A 26,476-nucleotide genomic window follows, 5' to 3' on the forward strand; every position below is an offset into this window, starting at 1 on the left:
CAAAATAAACTTTCAAAAACTATATGGGAACTTATGCTATGCCATAATATCAGGTTTTTGTTTCTCCAAGAAACATACTTCTGCAGATATAAAAGGTTTAACAGATAGATATCCACTTCTTTCTTATTAGAGCTTTGGAAGATTTAACAGGGCTGGAGTAGGAGTTCTTATTCTTGCCCTCCTCCTTGGGTCATTTTGTAATATCCAAAAGGATGCAGAAGGGAGAATCTTGACAATAGATTGGAAATACTGTGGATGTGTAATAAGGTTTATAAATGTTTATGCAGTTAGACAAAAATTCTTCCAGGAATTGGAGCCATATTTATATGGTTCCCCCTACATCATAGCAGTTGGAGACTGGAATTGTATTGAAAACCCCACATTAGACAAAATAGGAGGACACCCCAGGAGTGGAAAAGTGGGATATGCACAGTTAAAAACATGTCTTGACAATGCTCAACTAGTAAACATATGGAGGATTCGCAATCCTAATCTCCAGGCATACGCATACATGAATCAAGGTATTGCTACTCATATTGATCAAATTTATATCTCTTCTTCCCTTATAAATAGGATAATTCAGATAAAACATCTTGACATCAACATGCCAGATCATAATCCAGTTATACTTAACCGTATAACCAGTTATACTTAAGTTCCACTGCATGAAAAAAGTAGAGATCTCTTCTGGACCATGGAGACTTCCACCAAATTTTCCATTGATCTTTTCAACTAAATTCCAGACCCTCTGTTTGAATTGAAATAATGTTACCTGGAATTGGGATATGTGGTTAAAATTCAAACAAGCAGTAAAGCAGAATATGATTGAATGAGGAAAGGAACAGGCTTTCCTCAAAAGGAAAAAGTTGAAAAATCTGTATAAAGAGAGAGAGAAGCTGGTTTGTAACAAACCAACGCAGTGGTATAGAATGTAGCAACATCATTAGAAACATTAACATAGAGATAGAACTGGAAAGGCAGAAACAAGTAGAAGAAAGAAATTTTAAGATAAGAATATAACAGCACTTTGCAGCTAGCCCTTGAGCTGCATTCTTCAATAGACAATTTACAAAATTTCACAAAGAAAGGACTATCACTCAAATCTGTGTTGATGAAGAAGACATGTCTACCACTAAAGACATCCTTGACTCCTTTCAGAAACACTACAAAAATCTGTTTGAAGGCAATAGTACTGTTGGAAATTATAACTCTTGGAACATTAATGGCTTTCCTGTTATATCCAAGATGGGCTTGACAGCCCCATTACAGCATCTGAAGTTACCCCAGCCTATAAAGAATGCCAGACAAGAAAATCCCCAGGGCCTGATGGTCTAGGGATAGAACTTGATCGTGAGGCCTGGGATTTTATTCTTCCATTCTAGTTACACTATTTAATTCCTTTCTCTCATCAGGACACATACCAAGTGAATTTGTAGCAAGCCATACTGTCCTCATTCCTAAACCTAATAGAGATCACACCTCAATCAGCAGCTGGAGACCTATTTCTCTATCTAATACTGACTACAAGATATTTTCTGCATTATCAATAACAGGCTCAAAGTGGGAATGAAATATAATTAAAAGCACATGGGTATATGGAGTACCATGTCGAGCAGTGGAATTCAATCTGTTTCTGCTATGTGATCTAATCCGCTTAGTTAACACGAAAAAGCAATCAATGACAGTGCTATCAGTAGACCTTACTCAAGCATTCGATAATGTCTGGCATCCCTTTCTATTCCACATCCTTCAGTAAATTCCATTTATCTATCCCAATGGCTTTGACAGGCCTTTAAGGCCCACAACCTTCCAAGCATGCTTGGATTTCGTAACCGAAATACGAGGATAGAATGATCACTCCTATGCCTCAAGGTATTCTTGGCTGTATCCCTGTGTGTTCAAGGGGCCGGTTTGCCTGCTTGCGGGATGAAAAACACCAGATAAACTGGCAGAAAAAACCCTACTGCCAGCGCCCAAGACCGGCTAACTTGGCTATAGCTGAGGAAGATCCTTCAACTCCTCACGTCTCCGACGGGAATCGAGCCTAGGACACTCCTTCCCCAGGCATATGGTTGCGAAGCGCAAAGCCACTAGGCTAACCGCGCAGACCTTCAGTAAATTGGTGTAGGTAAAAAACTGCTATCTGTTATCAAAGCACCCTATGCTAATTCAATTATCTGCCTCCTAGTTAATGGTTTCCTGTCAGACCCAGTAATAATTCAAAAAGGAGTCAAGTAAGGTTGCCTTCTTAGTCCATTGCTCTTTTCAATGGTTCTTGAACTTTTCTTATAACAAGTCAACAATACACATGCCGTGTGAGGAATAACAGTTCCTTCAACTAAAAAGGAAAATAATGCATTAGCATATGCCAATGATGTAGTTGGAACTTTGAAGGATAATGATTCCATATATATACAGGGTGTTCGGGATAAATTTGACATATTTATAATTAATTATATTTTTCCATAAGTTACATGTATTAACACACACTTCTCTTCATTTAAAAGTTTGGACCCTTCTTCATTCATATACAAGATGTCAGAAAGGATGGATAGCTGGAACCCACCTGAATCATGGAAGAGAATAACTTGTATCATGATGATTCATGCCCGCCATCAAAATAAGGATATTACGACTGCTGCCCAATGCTCCCTGAATACAGTAAAAACAATCAGGCATGAACTAGAGACTTGCAATGGTGACTACGAGGATGTAGCAAGAAGAAAGATCCCTAGCAGACGATCTGATTGCGTACGTACAGCAGAATTCCTCGCAAATCTGCAGGAACAGGTGTTGAAGAACCCTGGCATTGGAATTCGGGCTTTGTTCGTGGAGTTGCTAACTGTAGTCAAGCCCTGGATAACAAGGGTAGCCAATGGTAGGCCGTATGTATGGCAGCAGGATTCGGCCCCTTGCCACACCTCTGGGAAAAGTCAAAAATGGTTGTCTGAAAATTTCTACGACTTCACCAGTCCAAATGTTTGACCTCCAAACTCCTCAGACCTTAACCCCATGGATTATTTTGTATGGGGCGCAGTTGAAAAAGACACCAATCGCACTTCCAGTAATACAAAAGCCCAGTTAATGGATAAAATTAAAACAGTTTTTGCGGCCCTTCCCAGGGAGACTGTAGCATCAGCTTGTTCGAGGTTCCGAAGCAGAATTGAAGCTGTGATCGATGCTAATGGTGGTTATTTTGAGTAAATCTTGTTGATAGTATTGTAATTAACTCTGCCTGTAATGTTTTTTTGTCAATTCATTAAATTTAATAGATACAAAGAAGATTTTCTTTTTCCTTACGAAACTGTCAAATTTATCCCGAACACCCTGTATATATATATATATATATATATATTTTTTTTTTTTTTTTTTTTTTTTTTTTTTTTTTTTTGGTATTTTGGAAAAATTCAGCAAAAGCAGCAGATTAATTATTAATGCAGACAAGACAAAAATTAAAAGTGTATGGAAAGTGGGATCTTGGAGGCATTCCTTTTGGACTTACCCCAAAGAGAGAACTCCCTCATTATACTTTGAATTCCCTTCTCCACTTACCCAGTCTTATATACAAGAACTTGGAAATGTTAGAAGAATGGAAAATAGAGCTGCTCTCCTTTTCCTCTAAAGCCATAGTACTCGAAACCATATCCTTTCCTGCTCAATTGCACAGAAGCTGAAGAAAAGCAATTATATAGTAAACCTCTGCAATCGTTTTGGTCTAGCCGATACCAAGAAGTTAAAAAGGAATTTCTTCAACTCTCAACGAAGCATGGAGGATTTAAGACTTCCAGTCTTAAAATTCTGCTATTTAAGCAATACAGCTTCAAAAATACATAAAATATTGCAAACTAATCACACATGTGCAGACCTTCTCCAGTACTGCTTGGGTTTTCATTTTCTCCTATTTGCAGTTAATGATTATAAAGATCCAAAAGGTAAGATTGTTCCTGAATACTACAAATTGTGATTTACTCTAAGACTGCTAAAACACTCCGGATTTGACATTATTTCCAATAAAAAAAAGTAAAATTTGGTATAAAGAAATCTTTAATCTCTTTCGCTGCGAAATTCCACAGTTGGGTACTGACAACAATATTTTGTTTCATAACTTGATGAAGTTCGAAGAGTACCCTAATAGGAAGGATCTTGCTTGGAGATTTGCATATGGCCGCCTTCCTGTCAATGCCATCAAATGGAGGTTCTTTAACATTGGAAATCCAATATGTGACATGTTACCAATTGGAAACAGTAGACCATGCATTCTACAGCTGCCATCTTGCTCTGAGTATTTGGAACAGATTATGTAATGTGTTGGGCATTCCATTACACAAAACGGATTATTTTTTTGCAGTACCCACCACTTGTCAGCAATGGGAAAAGAATTTTGATATTTATAATTAATGAATTAAAATACCATTTATGGAAGGTTAGAAAAAAACACAGATTTGAAAACAAGTATCCAAATTTTGATTTCCAAGATTATTACATCCAAATACTTTATAATATTGTATTATGGAAATTTTATTGTTCAGTCAGATGTTTTTTTATATTTAGAAAGAAGCATTCTAGGAGATATCAAATTTATCACTAGATGGTGTAGACCACCCACATCATGCAATATTCACCAGGGTGAGATAAAATTCTGTCTATTCTTGCTATGAGAGGTTTTATAAATAGTTCCATCATCTTAATTCAATGTAGTCTTATAGTCAATTGCAGGGGAGTAATAACAGGCAGAGAATGCTAACTCAAGACGATTTACCCAGATGGGGCTAACCACCTGGTATCAGTCATCTTTGCGCTTTAGTTTCAATTGGTTTTTTGGTTGTTCATCTATATGAGATTGGTGAAAAAGGAAAACTGATAACCTTTGGCTATATGATGATATAAAATAGCTGAGACCTTTTCTCTCTCTCTCTCTCATGCCATCCATCTGTCTTTTTTTCTCTATACTATCAGGCTCTCTTGCACCCCCTATACTAACTACTCTAGGCCTATGATGAGCAACCTTTTTACTTTTTCACCTCAATATAGATCAAAACTGGTCTGAGTAGTGACCCTTCCTATAATGCATAACATTATACATACCCTTAAGGATATGTGCTTTGCATTATGGGATACTAAGGCAAGTGATGTGAAGTCATTAGCTTATATATACGAGTTGCCCAGTCCTGAAAATACTTCAAATTATAGTCTTGTTTTCATCCTTACCTAAGTCTAAGCAAAGGAAGATATGCCATTCACAAAGTTTGTGAATGGAATGTCTTCAATTAATCTACTGGTATATACAGTCTGTTGGCTTTACATCAGTTCAACTGCATTAGAAGTCAACAGTCTCTACATACAACTTAGACTAGTTTGAAGTTACTTGATGTACAAACTTCATTTACTTACACTTGAGTAAGGTTGAAAACAAAACTATAATTCTTGTCAAGTATACTTTTTTTTATATCTGACTCATACATGAAAGCTCATAAGACCTATAGCATATGAGTGCTGTGGTGGGGGTGAGATACTTTATACTAGTGAAAAAAACTTCATTTTTTAATATGCTGCTGCTGACGCCATATTTTCTAGTTTTTCTCCAAATTCTGTGATCTCTAGTCTTTATTCAGCTGTTTTATTTCTAACCCAACTATGAGTCCACAAATTGAAATTGGCTTGAACATGGTCTTCTGTGCTGCTTGTTTAGTGCTTTGGCTAATTTCTGTCGTATTCCGCAAATTTATTCAGCTAATTACCCACCATACTGGCTTTGTTTATTATGTTGCCTATTTCCATATTTAATTTGCCATCTTCACTAAAAATTGTGCCTAAATAAAGTCCAGAAGACTTATATTGAATTTATTTAGGAATATAACATTGTCTGCATATAATAAAGAGTAGAGTTGAATATTTCTGATTTTGTTATCAAATTTAATGCCAGGTTTCTTCAGTGATGTGATCTGTATAGATGATGAATAACTGTGGGGATAGTATACGCCCTAGTCACCTGATTTTGCATCCCACACTTGACGTACAAGCTAAGTTTAGATTATATTTTGCTTTGTATTTTTCATATTGATTTGTTCCTCTTTTGATAGATGGGTACTATGAGAGTTCTACTCTGTCATCTGGAATTTGACCTTTAACGTGACCTGTCTTTGCTAATTATAGCATAACCAGAATAAAACTTTTATACCTCCATATTTGACCATTTGTAGTCAGATATCACCCACTCCAGATATCTTTCTCATTTCAAATTTCATACATCTTTCTTCTACTTTCTTTACTAAAATATACTCATCAGTACATCCCTCCTGAATATTTTCTACCACTGTTTTGTCCTGCTTATCTCATTTAATAATTTTTCAAAGTGATTATTCTCCAGATATCTGGTATGTCTTCATCTTCAGTTTTGATGTTGCCTTTATTATTTCTCTGGTCTTTTGTCCTCCATTTCTAAGCATTTTCAATTCTCCAGAACAGTTTTGTATTTATGATATTTATCTTTCCATAATTTGTCTGTAATATCACTGAGTCGCTAAGTTTGGGCCTTATTTGTTAACTTCCTCTCTTTCTCTAATAATTGTATATTTGAGCTTATATTTGTCTGAGAGCTGCTCAGCTTAGATTCTTTTTTAAAACATTTGCACATATTTTTCTTTGCACTATGATACTAAATTTTATAACTTCCTGTTTTGTATCTTCTGTATGATCTTTTATCCTGAATTAGCATGAACATATCACTGTCAACAATAACATAATCAATAGGATTTTCCTTATTATTTTATTTATTTATTGTGTGTGTGTGTTCTCTCAGTATGAATTTATTGCACATATTTATGTTGGACCATGGTGTTAATGATGACTAAATCATGTTCTGAACAGAAATCCAGCCAGTACGTTTTATTATCTTTGCTCTTTTCTCAAAATTTTTCTAAACCATTTTTATGTATCAGGTATACATTGCCTACTCTCTTACCCTGAAAAAGAGCCAACTTTTATTTTTATTTATATCAGTTGTTCTCTCTCTCAAGACTTAAAAAATGCCTCTACCCACTTCCCTACTAGGGTTCATTGTTTATTTGAAATTTTCTCACACCACTCAACTTGAAATTGCCTGCCTAATGTATGTTTAGTATTGAATACTTTAGCCACTTTCTTTACCCATATTTTGTGATCTCTACTTATGAAAGGTTAGTAAACCTATAGTTCATAGTGCTGTAGATAGATTGTTTTTGTTATTATTATTATCTGCCTTTCAATAAGTTTGTTTATTGTTGATTACTCTAGCTACTTCCTTTACTTATATTTTGTATGATATATGATAAACCTATAGTACTGTGAATAGCTTTTTTGTTGTTGTTGACTCTGAAAACCAAACATGTTTTTTCAGTCTCCAGTAAGCAGGCTTCACACTGGGCTATGAAATTCATCTTCCACCTAAAGACAGTCACAAAAAAGGTGAGATTCAACCACCTTAGCCTGTTGTGTGGAAAGTGGATATGCTGCATGAATACTATGCCAACCAGGCCAGCAAAAACCTGACCACTGTTATCTGAATATATCATTCTATGGTATTATTGAGAAATGTCTCACCTGTTTTCATCTTCTCGGTAACAGCAAATATAGTGATATGATATTTCTGCAATCCCTCTACTTGCTTACATTAATCCTTCCTGTCTTTAATTCTGTTGTATTTAAAGTTGACGCTGTATATGTTGTTAATTCATGAAACTGTGTATTGAAAAGTTGACTGTCTCTATAGGAACTGCCACAGTTTAGGCCTGTGGGGAGAACACACCACATTAAATTATCCTTTTTCCTGATTAATCAATGATCTAATTTTTGCTAGTGAGAAAGAGAGAGATCATTAATTAATCTAATTGCTCCATTAAAATGGAATCAAGGATTTTTTAGAAAAATTGCACTAATCCCTGAACACCTGTGCTGGAACTTATTGGGTATATTTTGTATTTTCACAGAATAAATCCTTAGTAATAAAGCGAGAACTCCTGGAATGAAAAGAATGAATGCCCAATTCTGAGAACCCATACAGATCTCCAGTGCATGCAGAAACACTTCATCTCAAAACAAAGATGAAGCTACAACAATCCTACCTGCCAGCCATTAACAATAAGAACATGGAAACTTGGGAAAGATTACAGCTTTTTCATGGGATGATGATGTCATACACTAGTGGCCAAAATTGTGCAAACCTTTTGGAAAAAGTGTATTTTTGAGGTTTGATGGCTCATAACACCACTTTTTTTTGGTGTAATACCATAAAATTATATATCAATGGAAAGATAATTTAATCAAGAATGTAATGCAACAAAGTTTGTTCAATTATCTGTATTCTATGAAAAGTTATAACCAAATAACCAGAAAAAAAGAAGCACAACTTGCTTAGGCTGATATGAAGTAGCTTTCCTTCATTTGAATGTAGCCAATGAGCATGAGTGCTTAGAGAGCAAATCAGGTGTCATCCTGTTTTGGCAATGAGCCAATAAGGTCACAGTAGGATTCAGCTTTTGATGTCATGTATTGAAGCTGAGAGGAGGACATTTGTCAGTGTGTTATATGATTGCTATCAAGTTGGTTGGGTTTTTTTTTTTGTGTTCTTTCATTTAGTGAACTTGTAAAACATAATAAAATGAAAGAAATGGTGCAAAGAGTTGACTGGTCACCCAGAAAGCGATGTAAAATAGTACTATTAAGTGAACAAGGCTGCAGTTATGAAGAAATTAGAAGAAAAATTGATGGAAACTTAACCATAGGTGGAATTTTTAAATTTTGAAGAGGTATAAGGAGACACAGTCACTACCAAACCAGATTAGTAAAGGCAGGAAAAGGTGCACAACAGCAAGTGATGATAGAAGAATTGAGAGACTGTGCCTACGTGACAGAAGAAAATCATCTGGGTGTATACAAGATGAAATGGCGCAATACAATGTGAAGTGCAAGGACTGTTCAGCACAGACTGCAAGAATTTGGTCTAAATGCTAGAATTCTACGAAAAAAAGCCATTTTATCTCTCAAACAAAGGTTGAAAAGATTAAACATGAGCTAAAATCTGTGTTAACTGGACAGCGGAACAATGGAACAGTGTTATTTGGAGTGATGAGACCAAAATCTCCCTGTTTGGTAGTGATGGCATAAAATACGTAAGGAGAAGAATCTGAGAAGATTTGCATCCTGATTGCATTACACCTACCATGAAACACCCACTTAGTGTTATGATTTGGGGTTGTATGACATCAAAATGTGTGGGAAGAATTTGCGTGATTAATGGGAATATAAATGCCCACAAATACATAAATGAAATACTTGAGCCCAAACTGAAGCCTTCTGTACGTGATCTTTTCCAAGATAATGAAGCATTTATATTTCAACAGGATTCAGCTCCATGTCATGTTGCTGCTGTGTGCAAAAAGTGGTTTCAAGATAATCATATTCCACTGCTGGAATGGCCTGGGAATAGCCCAGACCTTAACCCAACCGAAAATCTATGAAGCCGACTAAAGAAACTCGTTAGTCAGAAGCAACCCACCAATAAAATCCAATTAATAGAAGCAATAATTCAATCTTGGTTTCATATTATAACAGCTGCAGAACTAAAAAAACTTGGTTCACTCCACGGGAAGGCATTGCATGGCCATAATTGACACTAAAGGTTACCCAACTAAGTATTAACTCACATTGTGAGAATTTTTGTATATCTCTTTTTTTTTTCTATGTGTTTCACTTTTCTTCTTTATAACTGCTGTTCTAATAAAAAATCCTTCATAAAAGTTATTGCATTACATTCTCAATTAAATTATCTTTATATTGATATATAAAGGTTGCTGCTAGAGGGCTACATGGTGTGTAGTGTTTTCAGAGAGCTCTCGAAAGCTAAGTATAATTTTGAGTGAAAATTGGAATATTGGTTTTAATCATAACGTAATATTGTCTAATTTTGGTAGTTTGTTGTGTCTGTGTGATTTTGGTGTGAATCCCATTTTATTTAATTTAGTATTTTAACGATATGTTTAATAGAATAGCACATGGCACCAATGCGACTTAAGATAATGTGCGTCCAAAAATACGACGCCTTTGTTCAAAAACTGTAATGTGACAGAGTTTGTCCAATGGGATGTATGCATTCCCGAATGAGGCTGGAGTTTGGATGGAAAGTGATAGTGGTGTTAGAATGTGCAGAAAGTGTAAGCAAAGTGAGGAATTGAAGTATGTGTCAGGTCGTGAGATAGTTATCGTTGAAGAAAGCCAGAATGTGAGTGAAAATAGTGGCTTGATAGGGAATTGCGATGTTGTACAAGATGGCAATGAGAGCGGTGGTCAAAGAGAGAGTGAAAGCAACTATACAGAGAGAGAGAAAATGGTTTAAATGATGAAAAAAATGAGGAATTATTTGTAGGGAGTGAGATCGCTAGGTTGCACACTGTGATACATAGTGCACAGCGAGAGTTAGAGCACCTGCAAAACTCTTTCCAGAGTACCTTGACTAACGGAAATAAACCAGTGTTTGAAAGGAAAAATAAGCGTAAGAGTGGGAGAGTTTCTGAAATGAAGGAAAGAGTGTTGTATGGTGACTCGTTATTAAGAGGAGTGATAGGTGGGAGTTTAACTAAATCATACTTACCGGGTGCGAAATTTAAGGATATAAGTGAGAGAATTAGAGCGCAAAAACAGAGGGTTAAAGAATTGATAGTTGTGGCGGATACGAATGAATTGAAAGGAGATAAATTTTTTATGAGAGAGGACTTTAAAGTATTGTTAAAGGTAGCGAAATGACAGAGTTAGGATGGTAAGTCTGTTGCCGCGGTATGACAGACAAGAGTTTAGGAGGGCCATAATCACAAATGACTTTATGCGCAGGTTATGCAGATGGTGTGGTGTTGAATTCATGGACGTGTGGAACGAGTTTGATGGGTGAAAGGATTTATACAAGATGGATGACCTGCATTTGAATGGATTTTGTGTGCAGAGACTGGAAAAAGTGTTGCTGAATGAAGTGAAAATGGATGTGCAGAACCAGGGAAACTAGAACTACCAAGGGGGGGGGGGGTATGCGGACATCAGTGAGACAGTTGAGTGTAAGAATGTATATAATGTACCCGAGCGAGTACTAAGGACAAGAAATCAGAATGGGATAGTTACAGGGTGTCCCAAAATTCACGCAAGAAGTAATTTTGATAGAAAACACAGGTTTTTAATTAAAAATTGTAATTTCTTATTGATTCATAAAGTATACAGTATAGGGTTATGCATGGAATAGCATATCGGGTAAATGGCCTCCACGGCTTTGCTTGCACATACGCACTCTTTTGTCGAAATTTTCCATGACCGTTTTGCATAAATGTGGCTGAATTTCGTTGATACAGCGCTCAATTTCTTCCTTCAGGGCATGGGTGGTCGTGGGCTTGTTGGCATAAACCTTAGACTTCAAAAAACCCCAAAGTAAAAAGTCCAACGGCGTTAAGTCACATGATCTGGGAGGCCAATTCTGATCACCAAAACAGGAAATTACACGACTAGGAAATGCCTCATGCAGTAATTGAATTGTTTCTCGGACTGTATGGCATGTGGCACCGTCTTGTTGAAACCACATGCCATCCACATCCATATCTTGCAATTTAGGCACAAAAAAGTGGATTATCATGTCGCGATAGCGAGCACCATTAACTGTTATTGCCTTACTAGCCGCATTTTTGAAGAAGAATCGACCGATGATGCCTCCAGCCCAAAATCCTCACCAAACAGTGATATGTTGTGGATGCATTTGTTTCTCAACAATCACTCGTGGATTTTCTGAACCCCAAATGCGACAATTTTGTCGATTAACGAAGCCATCAAGATGAAAATGAGCCTCATAGCCGAAGATGATTTTGTTTGAAAAATAAGTATCCACTTGTTGTTCCATAATCCATTCAACGAACTCTCTTTGCTGTGTGTGGTCAGTAGGCTTCAGTTCTTGAGTCAATTGAACTTTGTAAGCATAAAGATGCAAATCTTTCGTGAGAATACGCTGTAGAGAGCTTCTCGAAATGCCCAATTCGAGACCACGGTGCCGAATTGATGTTCCTGGACTCTCAGCAACACTTTCATGAACTGGTTCAATGTTTTCTGTTGAACGACTTGAAGGACAGCCAGAGTGTATACGATCACTAATTGATCCAGTTTCCTTGAATTTTTTAATTAATCTTTTCACAGTTGATGAAGTTAAATCACTATTCCGACCATATTTTGTACGAAAATTGTGAACGGTAGCTGCCAAACCTTCATTATTTTTAAAATATCACTCGACAATGAAAATGTGTTGTTCTTTCACTTAGCGCTCCATTTTTAATAACCCTGAACTGTCAGTTGTCACGCTGTCTTTTTTTTCTCGTTGACAACACTTTACCGCACAAATAGCGCTAAATTTAAATCTTGCATGAATTTTGGGACACCCTTTAGAATAACGCATCAAGATAGGGGTGGGACAAAGGGACCTCTGCATCTCATGTATACTAATGCCAGGAGTATCAGGAACAAGAAGGAAGAATTTTTGGCCTTGATTATCTCGTCCTGGCCACATTAGTGAAACATGGATGACGGAAGATGATATAGTTAGTGGAATAGAATGTGTAGGTTATAGTGTGTTTAGGAGGGACAGAGAGAATAAAATGGGGGGAGGAGTGTTATTGATGATAGCTGATGAACTGCAGCCAAGGAGAATTGAAGTTGTATTGCAGGATAGTGATTCTCGTGGAAAGGCTTAGACGTTGGTTATGAAATTTTTACTAAATAATTTAAGGAAATTACAGCATCAACCAGGATATACATTAAAATAAATTTTAATATACTTCAATATTTCGGCAACGTCACGTTGCCATTTTCAAGAAACTTAAGAACAAGACACATGCACGCAGGCACAACAAACAGTAAGTGAGGAAGAAGCAGGAGCTATTATTTCTCCTAAAGTCTCCTGATAATGCCCTCTAGCGGACACTGTTGGTATTCTTGGGCGATTGGGTTGAAGATCTTCTGATGTAGGTTTCCCAAATTTGAGGCAGTCTCATGCAGCCAAATTTGTTGAGGTTTGGATTGTTTCTTAGGGCTGAAGCTGATTCCATGAAAAGCCTTTCATATTTGTATTTACGTGTCATCCACGTATAAGCCATGTATATTATCGTGGCTTTCTTCCTCCGTATTCTATGGCGGGTATCCATCGCATGGTTAGCAAGACCAGAGTGGCTGTATTTGTGAAACCGGATGTAGTCCTTGTGTTCTGAAATTCTGATATTTGCTGTCCAGCCTGTTTGGCCAAATTAGCACAGCTTACAGCTGCAAGGGACCTGGTATACACCAGGTAGGTTGGGGGGGGTTGGTCTTTAATAGAGCGGATAAGGGATGCCAAGTTTTTATATGTGCTAATTTGGCCAAACAGGCTGGACAGCAAATATCAGAATTTCAGAACACAAGGACTACATCCGGTTTCACAAATACAGCCACTCTGGTCTTGCTAACCATGCGATGGATACCTTCCATAGAATACGGTGGAAGAAAGGCACAATAATACACCATAGTAAATACAAATATGAAAGGCTTTTCATGGAATCAGCTTCAGCCCTAAGAAACAATCCAAACCTCAACAAATTTGGCTGCATGAGACTGCTTCAAATTTAGGATACCTACATCAGAAGATCTTCAGCCCATTCGCCCAAGAATACCAACATTGCCTGCTGGGTGGGGGGGGGATGACCATCAGGACATTAGGAGAAATAATAGATTCCTGCTTCTTCCTCACTTACTGTTTGTTGTGCCTGCGTACACGTGTCTTGTTCTTAAGTTTGTTGAAAATGGCAACGTGACGTTGCCGAAATATTAAAGTATATTAAAATTTATTTAAATGTATATCCTAGTTGACGTTGTAATTTCCTTAAATTATTTAGTAAAAAATGCATAACCAATGCCTAAGCCTTTCCACGAGAATTACGATAATCCACTGAGATGATATTGCACGTAAAGCACGAATTACGGTAAAATGAAGTTAAAGCTATCAAGACAACTGAATCGTCTCGCCTTCCTAAAATGCTGCCGGGATAACCAGGTAATTCCTGACTGTGTGAAATTCAAGCAACATTTCTCTTTGCAAAAGGCTCTTCGTATTTATAACAGTGCCAGCCAAGCACTGCTCAGGGAACAAATCGCCACAACTCACTATTTCCTGAATGATGCTACTTAGCTATCCAGGCACTCGAAGATGAACTTTCAAGCACCTTAAGCCACGAAATTTGGTCTATTTTATACGACATCTCGTGCACTGCAGCGGAGAAAGAATTTTAAAAAGTACAAGATTCACACATCAAGAAATTTGAAAATTTAATAAAGAACTCGTTCTCGAAACCACAACTTTCTACCGAAATGGTAGTCAACCTTTCGTCATTTAGTGTGAAACCTGAACCAATCGACTCCCTCGCACGTGGCCACAACTTTGCCATTGCCCCCAGAAGGATACCTGTTGAAGATATTATGATACGAATTGAACATGGGATACAACACCTTCCAAACCACGTCGCCAACGATATTAGACCAGCTGTGGCTTGTGTTCCGACCAAAGCTAACCACCAGAAGCCGAAATGCCCAATAAGGAAATTAAATCTGTACTAGAATTAAAGAAAAACAAGAAAATAATAATCACCAAAGCTGATAAAGGGAACGCCACAGTATTGCTTAACCAAAAGGATTACACAGGTAAGCTGAAAGCTCTATTGTTAGATTGGGCTACTACCTCCTTATCAAGTACAATCCCACCAACTCACAAATTAGAAAACTCCACAGGCTCCTTAAGAAGGTCACTTCTTGGCCTGTGAAAATTACTAAAAATTAAAACCATTTAACTCCAAACCCCACCCCACCCTGTATTATGGATTCCCAAAAATACATAAGGAAAATGTGCCATTACATCCCATAGTGGATGGCATTGATTCCCCCACATACAAACTAGGTAAACATTTGGCCAAATCTCTCTCTCACATTATACTGGCAGCACACCTTCGCACATAAAACACTCAGCCCACTTCAAAGCGAGCATAGAAAACCTTAAACTCAAACACACTGACATAATGATCAGTTTTGATGTCTCCTCCTTATTCACAAATGTCCCACTCAAAGAATCCTTAGAGCTAATCCAAGCTAAATTTCCTCCAGATATCACAGCCCTATTTCAGTTCACAATGAACTCAGGCTATTTTGTTTGGCAAGGAAAATTCTACAAACAAATAGAGGGGACAGCCATGGGTTCTCCACTCTCCCCACCCTTGGCCAACTTTTACATGGAGACTTTTGAAGAGAAAGCCTTAAACTCTGCCCCACAAAAACCAACCATTTGGCTTCATTATGTTGATGATGTGTTCACTATTTGGCCACATGGCTCCCATGCACTCCTCTCCTTCCTAACACACTTAAACAACCACCACCCCAGAATCAAATTTACCCTGGAAGAAGAAGAAAACAACCTTCCTTTCTTAGACACTAGTCACCTGCCAGCCTGATGGAACCTTGGTTTTCTCAGTCTATAGAAAATCCACCCATACAGGCAGATACATTCACCAGCAATCCCACTACCCCTCCTCGCAACAATATGGAGTCATTAAGACACTACACAACAGGGCTAAATTTATCTGTTCAAATGACAATGCCCTTACCACAGCTCTAAACCACATTCACAACACTTTCTCAGCCAATGACTACCCCCTCCAAAAAAATCCAAAAAATATTGAAACCAGTAAACCACAACCCCCGCCCCCTCCCCTCACAACAAGGATTACTCTAAATCCATCCACCATACTCTATATCCGAGGCACCTCGGAAAAAATTACAAAAATCCTAAAAAAAAACATGACTTAACTTCTTGTTACAGACCATATAAAAAATTGGCATCCCTGATTCGCTCTACTAAAGACCCCCCCAGACCTACCTGGTGTATACCAGGTCCCTTGCAGCTGTAAGCTGTCCTGCTTTGGCCAAACAGGCAGGACAGCAAATATCAGAATTTCAGAACACAAGGACGACATCCGGTTTCACAAATACAGCCACTCTGGTCTTGCTAACCATGCGCTGGATACCTACCATAGAATACGGTGGAAGAAAGCCACGATAATACACCGTAGTAAATACAAATATGAAAGGCTTTTCATGGAATCAGCTTCAGCCCTACAAAACAATCCAAACCTCAACAAATTTGGCTGCATGAGACTGCCTCAAATTTAGGAAACCTACATCAGAAGACCTTCAGCCCAATCGCCCAAGAATACCAACTTTGCCCACTAAGGGACACCATCAGGACTTTAGGAGAAATAATAGCTTCCTGCTTCTTCCTCACTTATTGTTTGTTGTGCCTACGTGCACGTGTCTTGTTCTTAAGTTTCTTGAAAATGGCAACGTGACCTTGCCGAAATATTGAAGTATATTAAAATTTATTTTAATGTATATCCGTTGACATTGTAATTTCTTTAAATTATTTAGTAAAAAATGCAGGATAGTGAAAAGAGCTTATTTTAGGCTATTTGGTGTGAGAATGAGACTGGCAGAACAAAATATATAGTTGGGTGCTGCTATAGATCAGGTGATAGAATAGATGGTGGAGATAGTATGCATAAGCAAATAGAAGAAATGAGTGGAAGGAGGGTAATTATTATGGGGGATTTCAACTATGGTAACATTGATTGGAAGGAGAAGACACATGTGAGGAAGGAAATGGATTTTATTCAATTATTAATGGATAACTATCTGAGACAGCATGTAAGTGAAAATACTAGGGGTTTGAGAGTGCTTGACCTGCTAATAGCATCTGAGAAATTGACTGTAATGAATATGACCATGTTGCCACCTATTGGTGACAGTGATCATAAGGTCTTGACCTGGGAGGTGGCTAAAGGTATGGAATTTTCGATTAAGACAGGGTATAGGTAGAATTACCATGCTGGCAAGTATGACAAGCTTAGGAGATTGCTTGGATCAGTGCCATGGCATGTAATACTGCAAAAGGCTGGATGTCGATAGAGCATGGGAAGTGGTCAAGGAGAATTTACAGGAGGTTATGGCTGATTGTATACCTAGGTTCTGCATAGTAAAATAAGTAGGGGTTAAATGGATGAATAACCCCATTAAGCTTGAGCTGCAAAAAAAAAGAAACAACTGTGGAGGGAATTTAAACAGAAAGGTGACCTGCATGCACACGAACGGTATAAAGCGCAGGCCAGAAGGGTGACGAGTGTGGTAAAAAAAAGCAAAAGCGGATTATGAAAGGAAACTAGCTATGCAAGCTAAAGAGAATCCCAAACAGTTCTTTCAATATGCTGCAAGCAAAAAAAAAAAAAAAACTGTACACGGCAGAATAATTTTAAGGAATGATGATGGTAAGGAGATTACTGAATCAGTTGATATAGTGGAATTACTGAGTGAGCACTTTACAAGAGTATATCATCCAGGTGGTGACATTGAAAAAAAGAAGGAACCATTAGTTTATACGGGAATTGTGATAAATGAAGTGGAGGTGAATAGTCTATTACAGAACCTTAATGTGAATACATCTGTGGGATTGGATGCTATACCGGCACGGATTTTACGTGAAGCGGCTAAAGAATTATCAGTGCCCTTGACCATGTTGTTTTGTTACACCTGATATCTTAAGAATGTAGAATTCTCAGCTATCATGGTGTAACATGAAGAATAAATAAATTAAAAACCCTGCAAAAGAGATAATAGATGAATGATTTAAAAGAAAAAGAAATATTCTTTCATCCAATAAAATATATAAAATATAAAGGTGTTTGTTAAACTAACTAACAAAAAAGAAAGAATATATTAATGTTGTAATATGGTATAAAAGAGAAAATTTATCTAAGTAAGACAGAAAAGGATTAGTCATAAGAAATGGTATGTGAGAGGCTAGAGATTAAATTCATAGAAAAATTTTGGAAAGGGGATTAAATTAGAGGCTTGCACAAGAAAAACAACAGACAATCGCTTAGGATCAATGCCCGGATTGAGACTTCATTACGGGCTCGCTGATCAAATGACGTTTGGCAGAAAAACACATCACAGAACCCATGTTACTAACATTATCATATGCCTGCCCTCTGCAGTTTGCTACATCAATTCCAAGCTCGTTTAGTGAAGTCAATACCGCCTCTTGTAACTCTTCTGATTTGTGACTTACGTTAGGAATGAAATGCAAGAAGCGCTCCACAGAAGTTCCATGTTCTTTCACATATCGTACAATGAAGGACAGCTGATCAACATGAGACAAGTCTAGTGTTGAGTCAACACTTATGGAATAGTACTACACTATTTTAAGTTCTTCCACAATAAATTTGATTATTTTCTCACCTGTTATTTTAATAAATTCCTCATGTGTGGCAAAGGAAAAATAGGAAATGGAACTTTTTCCTTTTTTTCCCCAATTTTGGCAATGTGCTCAGCAAGAAAGTGATCAAATTCACTAATCCCTCGTGCCTTTGTGTCAAGTTATGACAATGATACATTGCTTTCCGTGCACATGTCTCGGTCTGTATAGTTATGCAGAATCAGATTACATGCCAATATGCTTGCAGACTAAACTTACAATGAGGAAAAGAAATATATTTCTCTACTTGTGAGTAGATGTGGCATATAAGGAACATGTTATAACTAAAAAAATGAGCCTGGAAATTTCTGCTGCCCCTCAAAATTTGCTGCTCTAGGCCTGGGTCTATATGGCCTATACCTAAATATGCCACTGAATACATAGCCTAGTTTTTTTTTTTTTTTTTTTTTTTCATATTGAAGTACGTAAAGACATGTTGAATTGGCAACCATTATCCTTTGCCCAAACTACCAGTTTATTTAGATAATTTTTGCAGGATTTCTACATCATCTTTATTAATTACTGCTCTCTCCAGTTTACTTACTTCATTGATGTAAAAAGCACCTATGGCATACCACAATTCACCATCTTCTCTTGGATGCATCTCACTGTATAATACTCACTGATGTATCCACTCAGTTGGTTTCCACGATGCCCTTTGGTTGGAAAGACCTGGGTTTCAAATCCCATCTAGGATGCAAAGAATCTTTATCAGGGCTTTTCAACTGAAGGCGAATTAGCTGGTCTCATATGGACATAGAGGGTTTTTCTCTCAGAAATTCGGGTTTTTAGTCTCTCAGAATAAGCAAACCGGTTAGGTTAGTGATATAATACACTGGCCTCATACCCTGTGAGTTGCATGGGGTGTAAATCTAAATAAACCAAACCATACCTTTTATCCATGTCTAATCCCATTTGCTTCAACTTACATAATAGTTTCATATTATATCTTATTAGATTCATTTTTGCAAAGTCAGTTATCTTCGTGTAGTCATTTTCCTTAGTAAACTGAATTGTCACTTCATTTTAGAAGTGAGTAAATTACTATGACAAAACCCACTTCACAAAATCATTTTATTCTCCCCCCCTCCCAAACAGTATTGTATTGATGTCCACCCACTTCTGAATTCTGCCCTTAACCAACTTTTTAATTTATTAATCAACTCCTGCAATATTAAATGTTTATAATTTGAAACCTCAATCTTAGATCCTCTTTTATATAATGTAACTATATTTTGTCCCTTTCTACCACATTCTGTGTGCTGAAGCTTAAACGATCTGGTTAAGGAGTGTTGCAATTTCTGTTGTATTTTCACTTAACCCCTGGACTCATATCTCATCCAGTCACATGGCTGTACTTGCATTGATTTTGCACATCCATTCTCTCACTGTATAAAACCTTCTCCAGTCACCTAATATCAAATTCACCAGGTATATACAAGTCCTTTCATCCATGAAATCCATTCCAAACATTTAAAAACTTTACACCATTTCTCTTGCACACTGACATTGATTTATTTGCAAGCATGATGACTCTTCTTTTTCACTTCTCCAAAAACTCTTTCATATCTTCTTGCATTCCATGCTTTCAGCTCATATGTTATTCATTCCATTCAAAATTATTAAAACTTCCATTTTTAAAATCTGATGGCATCACTAACATGTTTCATAATCGCATCGGGAAAGCACAGTTTGGTCATGAACTCAAAGATGCCTCTGATCTTTGAATCACAATGTAGTATTGTCTTTGTACTCTCTCTCTCTTTTTTTTTTTTTTTTTTTTTTTTGCTTGTTAAAACCTTTTACTTTCACCTCTCCTTTTTTTTTTCACTCTTTTCTACCTTACTGCTTTTCCAGATGCTTCTCCAAATATTTTAGCTCACACTTTGTCCTTTGAATATATTGTTTCACTCATTAAAGACACCACTATTCTCCTCATCTTTCTTGACTTTTTCTTCATTTATTGCTTCACATTTTTATGCTTTTTGTCACTATTTCCCTTTTGAAATTCATGCTTCTGACTCACACTCACATAACATTTCTGACACACACACACACACACACTATTTTCAATGATTATCCACAAATCTCTCACTTCAGATGGTAAATATAGATAATACAATGTTTGAAAAGTTTGGTAAATTTCCAATAGACGATGACACAATTCATTCATTCATACCAGTGTTGGCGTTTATCATCTTTTTCATGATCTCTGGCAAAATTTTAGCCACGTGCGATGCGTAGTTCTTGTTTGGTAAACATTTAAAATGACTGCTCGTATTTTTCTTAAAAATGGAGAAAAACAAGTTTCGTCTAGTGATAAAACACTTTTATTTGAAGAAGTGGACAACTGCGCAGATCAAAGCTGAATTAGATGCAGTTCATGGGGACTCTACACCAAAATTAAAGATATTTATTTTTAGATAAATGAGTTTAAACATGGTCGTAAGTTCATCAGAGATGAGGCATGCTCCAGATACCCGACTGAGGTCACTATAAAGGAAATGATTGACAAAATCCATTGAATCGTTATGGAAGACTGCTGAGTGGAAGTGCATGAGATTGCCGAGATTGTAGGCATTTCAACTGAATGGGTGTATAATATCCTGCACAAAAAATTTCATATGAAAGAGTTGTATGCACAATGGGTGCTGCGATTGTTGCCTGTCGATCAAAAACACATGCAAAAAGACGTTTCAACTTAGTGTTTGGCGATATTTAATCATAATTCGCAGGATTTTTTGCATCAATTCATGGCTGTAGACAAAACTTGGATCCGCCACTACACACCTGATTCCAAGCAGCAGTCAAAACAGTGGACAATGTTCAGTGAAAGAGCACTGAAAAAAGTGAAGACTGTTTTTCCAGCTGGGAATGTGACACTGTTTTTTTGGGATTCCCAAAGAATTATCATGATAGACTATTTGGAAAAGGGTAAGACAATAACAGGAGTCAGTTATGCGTCATTTTTTAAAAGTGTTTAAAAGAAGAACTGAAAAAAAAAACGGCCAAGATTGGTGCACAAAAAAGTGCTCTTTCATCAAGACAGTGCACTGTCCCACATCAGCTATTGCAATGACAAAATTGTACAAATTGAGGTTCAAATTTGGTTCCACATCCACTTTATTCACTGCACTTGGCCCTGTGTGACTTCTTTTTGTTCCCAAGCTTAAAAATTTTCTTAGAACGAAGATGTCATCAAGGCTTTTCAATGACTATTTTGCACAATTTGACAAATCCTACTTTTTAGATGGGATGAAAACTGGAAACTCGCTGGACCAAATGTGTAGGCCTCGATGGAGAATATGCTGAGAAATAGAGGTTTTTTTTTTTTTTTTTTTCAGAAAAATGTGTTTAATTTATTTTTTTTCCAAACTTTTCAAACAACCGTCATAATAAAATCATCATCATCAGTTTCCTGATATGTATCCTCAAGGGGTGTTCAAGCTACTATGACAGCACTACATAATTAAGTTTACATTAATATTAATCTCTTATCCACAATTTTCCTCCAAATTAGTCTATAACTTGTCATATCTAATATTTTATTCTTCTAAGGCTCTTCTGACCAAATCAATCCACCTAGACCCTGGTCTTCCTCTTTCCTGACATCTTGACATCAAACACCTGTTTTGCTAACCTTTCCCATTCTATTTAAGTGGCAATACCATGTTAGAGCTTTGCTTAAACATTCTTGAATGCTAGCAGTGTCAAGTTCCTTTTTAATCTGATTCTGCCATTGATGCCATCTGTTTTACTTTTCTAATTTTTCTCATAACCCTCATATCTGTGGGTTCTAGTCAAATACTTTATTTCTAACCCAACTCTCAGATATATAACTTAAAACTGGTTTGAGCACTGTCTTGTATACTGCTAGTTTGGTGTTTTGGCTAATTTTTCTCTTATTCCATATAAATGTTTTGAGCTGGCTCCTCATCATATCAGTTTTGCTTATTCTGTTGTCTTTTTTCAGATTTAACTTGCCGTTCGCCAATAAAAACTATGCCTAGCTGAAATATTTTTCTTCTATAGTATCTCCATTCAGAATGCAGTTGATGCATTCAATTTTCTGTCTATTTTCATAGTTTTGGTTTTTAATTGCTGATTTTCATGCCAGATTTGTTACATCTGTTATTTAGTTTAGTTAGAGACTCATGGAGACTTGTATTAGCTATGTTGAGGAGTACAAGACTGTTAAACGAAACAAACAGCAACATAAAGCAGCAGATTCTTATATCATGCCTAATGCCACTTTCTTTCGTAATGTGATCCACATAGATGATGAATAAGAGTGAAGATAATGTGTATCCTTATCTTACCCCTGATTTTACATCAGACTCTTTCTGTATTTCCTTCAATTCTAACTATTGACTGACAACTTAAATATAGACTGTGTGTTGTTCTGTATAACATTTACCCCTTATAATTGATGTTTTTTGAAAAACTTTTCTCTGGGCACTTTGTCATATGCCTTTCCAGATCTGCAAAACTTAAGTATACAGATCCTTGTCATATTCCCATGATTTCTTAACTGTTTGTTATAAGTGAAAATTTGATCTTGACAGCTTCTATTTGGTCTGAACCCAGCTTGTTCTTCTCCAAGTTTTTCTTCCACATTCTTTCTCAACTTTTTTTCAAGTATATTTGCATAAATCTTACCTGCAACACTTATTCGAGAAATTCCTCTATAATTCTCATGTTCAGCTTCTCTACTCCAATCACCAGGAATTCAATCTTCTGACCAGGCCCTCTGAATTATGCATTGTACAGAGGGCTTGGTCAAAAGATTGACCTCAAAACTTTTATGCAGTCAATAAATATGGTCTACCTCAAGTATTGATATATACAGGGTGTTCGGGATAAATTTGACATATTTATAATTAATTATATTTTTCCGTAAGTTACATGTATTAACACACACTTCTCTTCATTTAAAAGTTTGGACCCTTCTTCATTCATATACAAGATGTCAGAAAGGATGGATAGCTGGAACCCACCTGAATCATGGAAGAGAATAACTTGTATCATGATGATTCGTGCCCGCCATCAAAATAAGGATATTACGACTGCTGCCCAATGCTCCCTGAATACAGTAAAAACAATCAGGCATGAACTAGAGACTTGCAATGGTGACTACGAGGATGTAGCAAGAGGAAAGATCCCTAGCAGACGATCTGATTGCGTTCGTACAGCAGAATTCCTCGCAAATCTGCAGGAACAGGTGTTGAAGAACCCTGGCATTGGAATTCGGGCTTTGTTCGTGGAGTTGCTAACTGTAGTCAAGCCCTGGATAACAAGGGTAGCCAATGGTAGGCCGTATGTATGGCAGCAGGATTCGGCCCCTTGCCACACCTCTGGGAAAAGTCAAAAATGGTTGTCTGAAAATTTCTACGACTTCACCAGTCCAAATGTTTGGCCTCCAAACTCCCCAGACCTTAACCCCATGGATTATTTTGTATGGGGCGCAGTTGAAAAAGACACCAATCGCACTTCCAGTAATACAAAAGCCCAGTTAATGGATAAAATTAAAACAGTTTTTGCGGCCCTTCCCAGGGAGACTGTAGCATCAGCTTGTTCGAGGTTCCGAAGCAGAATTGAAGCTGTGATCGATGCTAATGGTGGTTATTTTGAGTAAATCTTGTTGATAGTATTGTAATTAACTCTGCCTGTAATGTTTTTTTGTCAATTCATTAAATTTAATAGATACAAAGAAGATTTTCTTTTTCCTTACGAAACTGTCAAATTTATCCCGAACACCCTGTATATATACTTAGAGGACATAGAAATAGATATAGGCCAGAAATCGAAAGCTCTCATAGCCCTCGAGTACTCTAATAGCATAAGAGTCATAAAATAAGAAGAGTTGGCTGATAAGGCCGTATAGGAAAGATTAAAGTGAGTGGATCTTCCTCTCACTTTAATCAAGATGATTGCCCCTTAGGGCCTCGTTGGTTCACGAGTCCTTATTCAATTCATTGTGATTGAGATTATGTCAATGAAGTAGGGCTTCAGCACTTTCTTTGTATAAAAGTTCATGTTTATATGTGGATCTATTTAGCAGCTTGGTGTTTTCCCATTGGATCCTGTGGCTAGTGTTTTCAATTCCATGTTGTGCCAGTCCAGATTTGTGAGGTTTGATAAGCTGGATGTGATCTTGAAACATTTATTTACAGATCTTTTCTATTTGTCCATAGTAAGACAAGTTGCATAAACATGGTACTTGGTATATGCCAGGTAGCATCAGTGATGAGAGTATGTATTGTGGAGAGGGTAGAAGGTTATGAATGTGGTTGATGGGTTTATAGGTAGCAATGAGTTGATATTTTTCATTTTTGCCACATGTTCAGAGATGCCTTTAATATATAGTATAGGACTCATGTGAGCTTCTTGTCTCGGTTGCTGTATAAGAGAGAGAGAGAGATAGATAAATTATTTTGGGTTATTCTTGGATTATATCCATTAGTAAGGCTGTTTCTTTGACAATTTCCAGTTCTTGTTTTAGAATCTCATGTGCCCTTGATACTAGAGATTTTATGATGCTATATTTTTGAGATGAGTGGCGGGCTGATGTATTGTGGATATAACAACTTGAAAAAGTTGGTTTTCAAACAGAAGTGAAAGTGGATCAATCTTGCTTATGCTGAATGTAAGCAAGATGTACACATTCAGTGTAAGCAAGGTTGATCCATTTTCACATCTCTCTATCAAAAACCAACTTTTTCAGGTTGCTATATCCACAATACATCATCCCACCACCCATCTCAAAAATATGGCATCATAAAATCCCTAGTATCAAGAGCACACAAGATTTATTCTTCTGAAAAATCTCTAAAACAAGAACTGGAAATTGTCAAAGAAACAACCTTACTAAATGGATATAAATCCAAGAATAACCCAAAAAATAATTAATCCCTTTCCTATTAGCAACCCACCCAGACAAGAATAATTCCCTTCACAGTACACCTTGAAACTCACAGATCAAGTTTCTTTTCTTCTCCTTTATCCCTGCTAATGCTGTATTGTGGGTCTTTCCCCTTATGTGTTTCTTAAAGAATACAATATACTGGCTTTTAAATCAAATGTAAACAAGTTTCTCCTTTCCTAACGCACTACCCACACACAGTACTAACGTACCATAGGTTGCTTAACCAACCTCTCATGTATGTGCTCAACATAAAAAAGTCCACGTGATTCCTATAAAAGACATCTCTGAATTGAAAAAATATCAATTCATTGCTACCTTATTTATTTATTCATATGGAGTTCCCTCCCTTTTCTCCCCTGTCCCTATTGGGGCGAGTTGAGCTCCCTCATGGGGGGGGGGTTAAATATTTATGGCTGTTGATCCGTGTGTGTTCACGGAGCCGGTTTGCCTGCTTGCGGGATGAAAAACCCCAGATAAACTGGGGGGAAACCCTGCTGTCCACACCCAAAACCAGCTAACTTGGCTACATATAAACCCATCAACCAAATTCATAACCTGCTACCCTCTCCACAAGACTTACTCTCACCACTGATGCTACCTTGCATATTCCAAGTACCATGTTTGTGCAACTTGTCTTACTATGGACAAAACAGGAAGATCTGTTAATAAATGTATCAAGACCACATCTGGCTTATCAAACCTTACAAATCTGGCCTGGCACAACATTAGCCACAGGATCCAATGAGAAAACACCAAGCTACTAAATAGATCTGCATATAAGCATGAACTTTTATACAAAGAAAGTGTTGAAGCCCTACTTCATCAACATAACCTCAATCACAATGACTACCTCACTGTTCCAGAAGTGTGGGAAATGGTTATCCTCAATTGTATTAAATAAATGTAATCTCTTATATTTTATTTTTAACTTATTTTAATTATTTTCATCCCAATAGTTTTAATCCATGAACGCGAGACCATATACATAGAAGATTCCAATTTAGCGCATACACTCTACTGTTTCTTTATTCAATTCTTTATTGTTGTTCACTGTTTCTACTGATGATGACTTACAATAAGTAAAACAAATTATTCATATAATAAGTTTATTTTTACTGGAGTATATGTGTGATTTTATAGTGATGGTAGCCTGATTGTTATCAGTTGCATTGAAT

General features: G+C 37.0%; 1 protein-coding gene across 1 annotated transcript in view; it reads left to right on the forward strand.

Moving 5' to 3' along the window:
* Window positions 1-26,476, forward strand: part of ValRS (Valyl-tRNA synthetase) — a 464,082-nt gene that overhangs the window by 314,433 nt on the left and 123,173 nt on the right. The gene's annotated exons all lie outside the window — the stretch shown is intronic.

The sequence above is a fragment of the Typopeltis vanoorti genome, chromosome 12 (genome assembly GCF_054136105.1).
Source record: "Typopeltis vanoorti isolate ZY-2024b chromosome 12, IOZ_Tvanoo_1.0, whole genome shotgun sequence".
Lineage (NCBI taxonomy): Eukaryota > Metazoa > Arthropoda > Arachnida > Uropygi > Thelyphonidae > Typopeltis > Typopeltis vanoorti.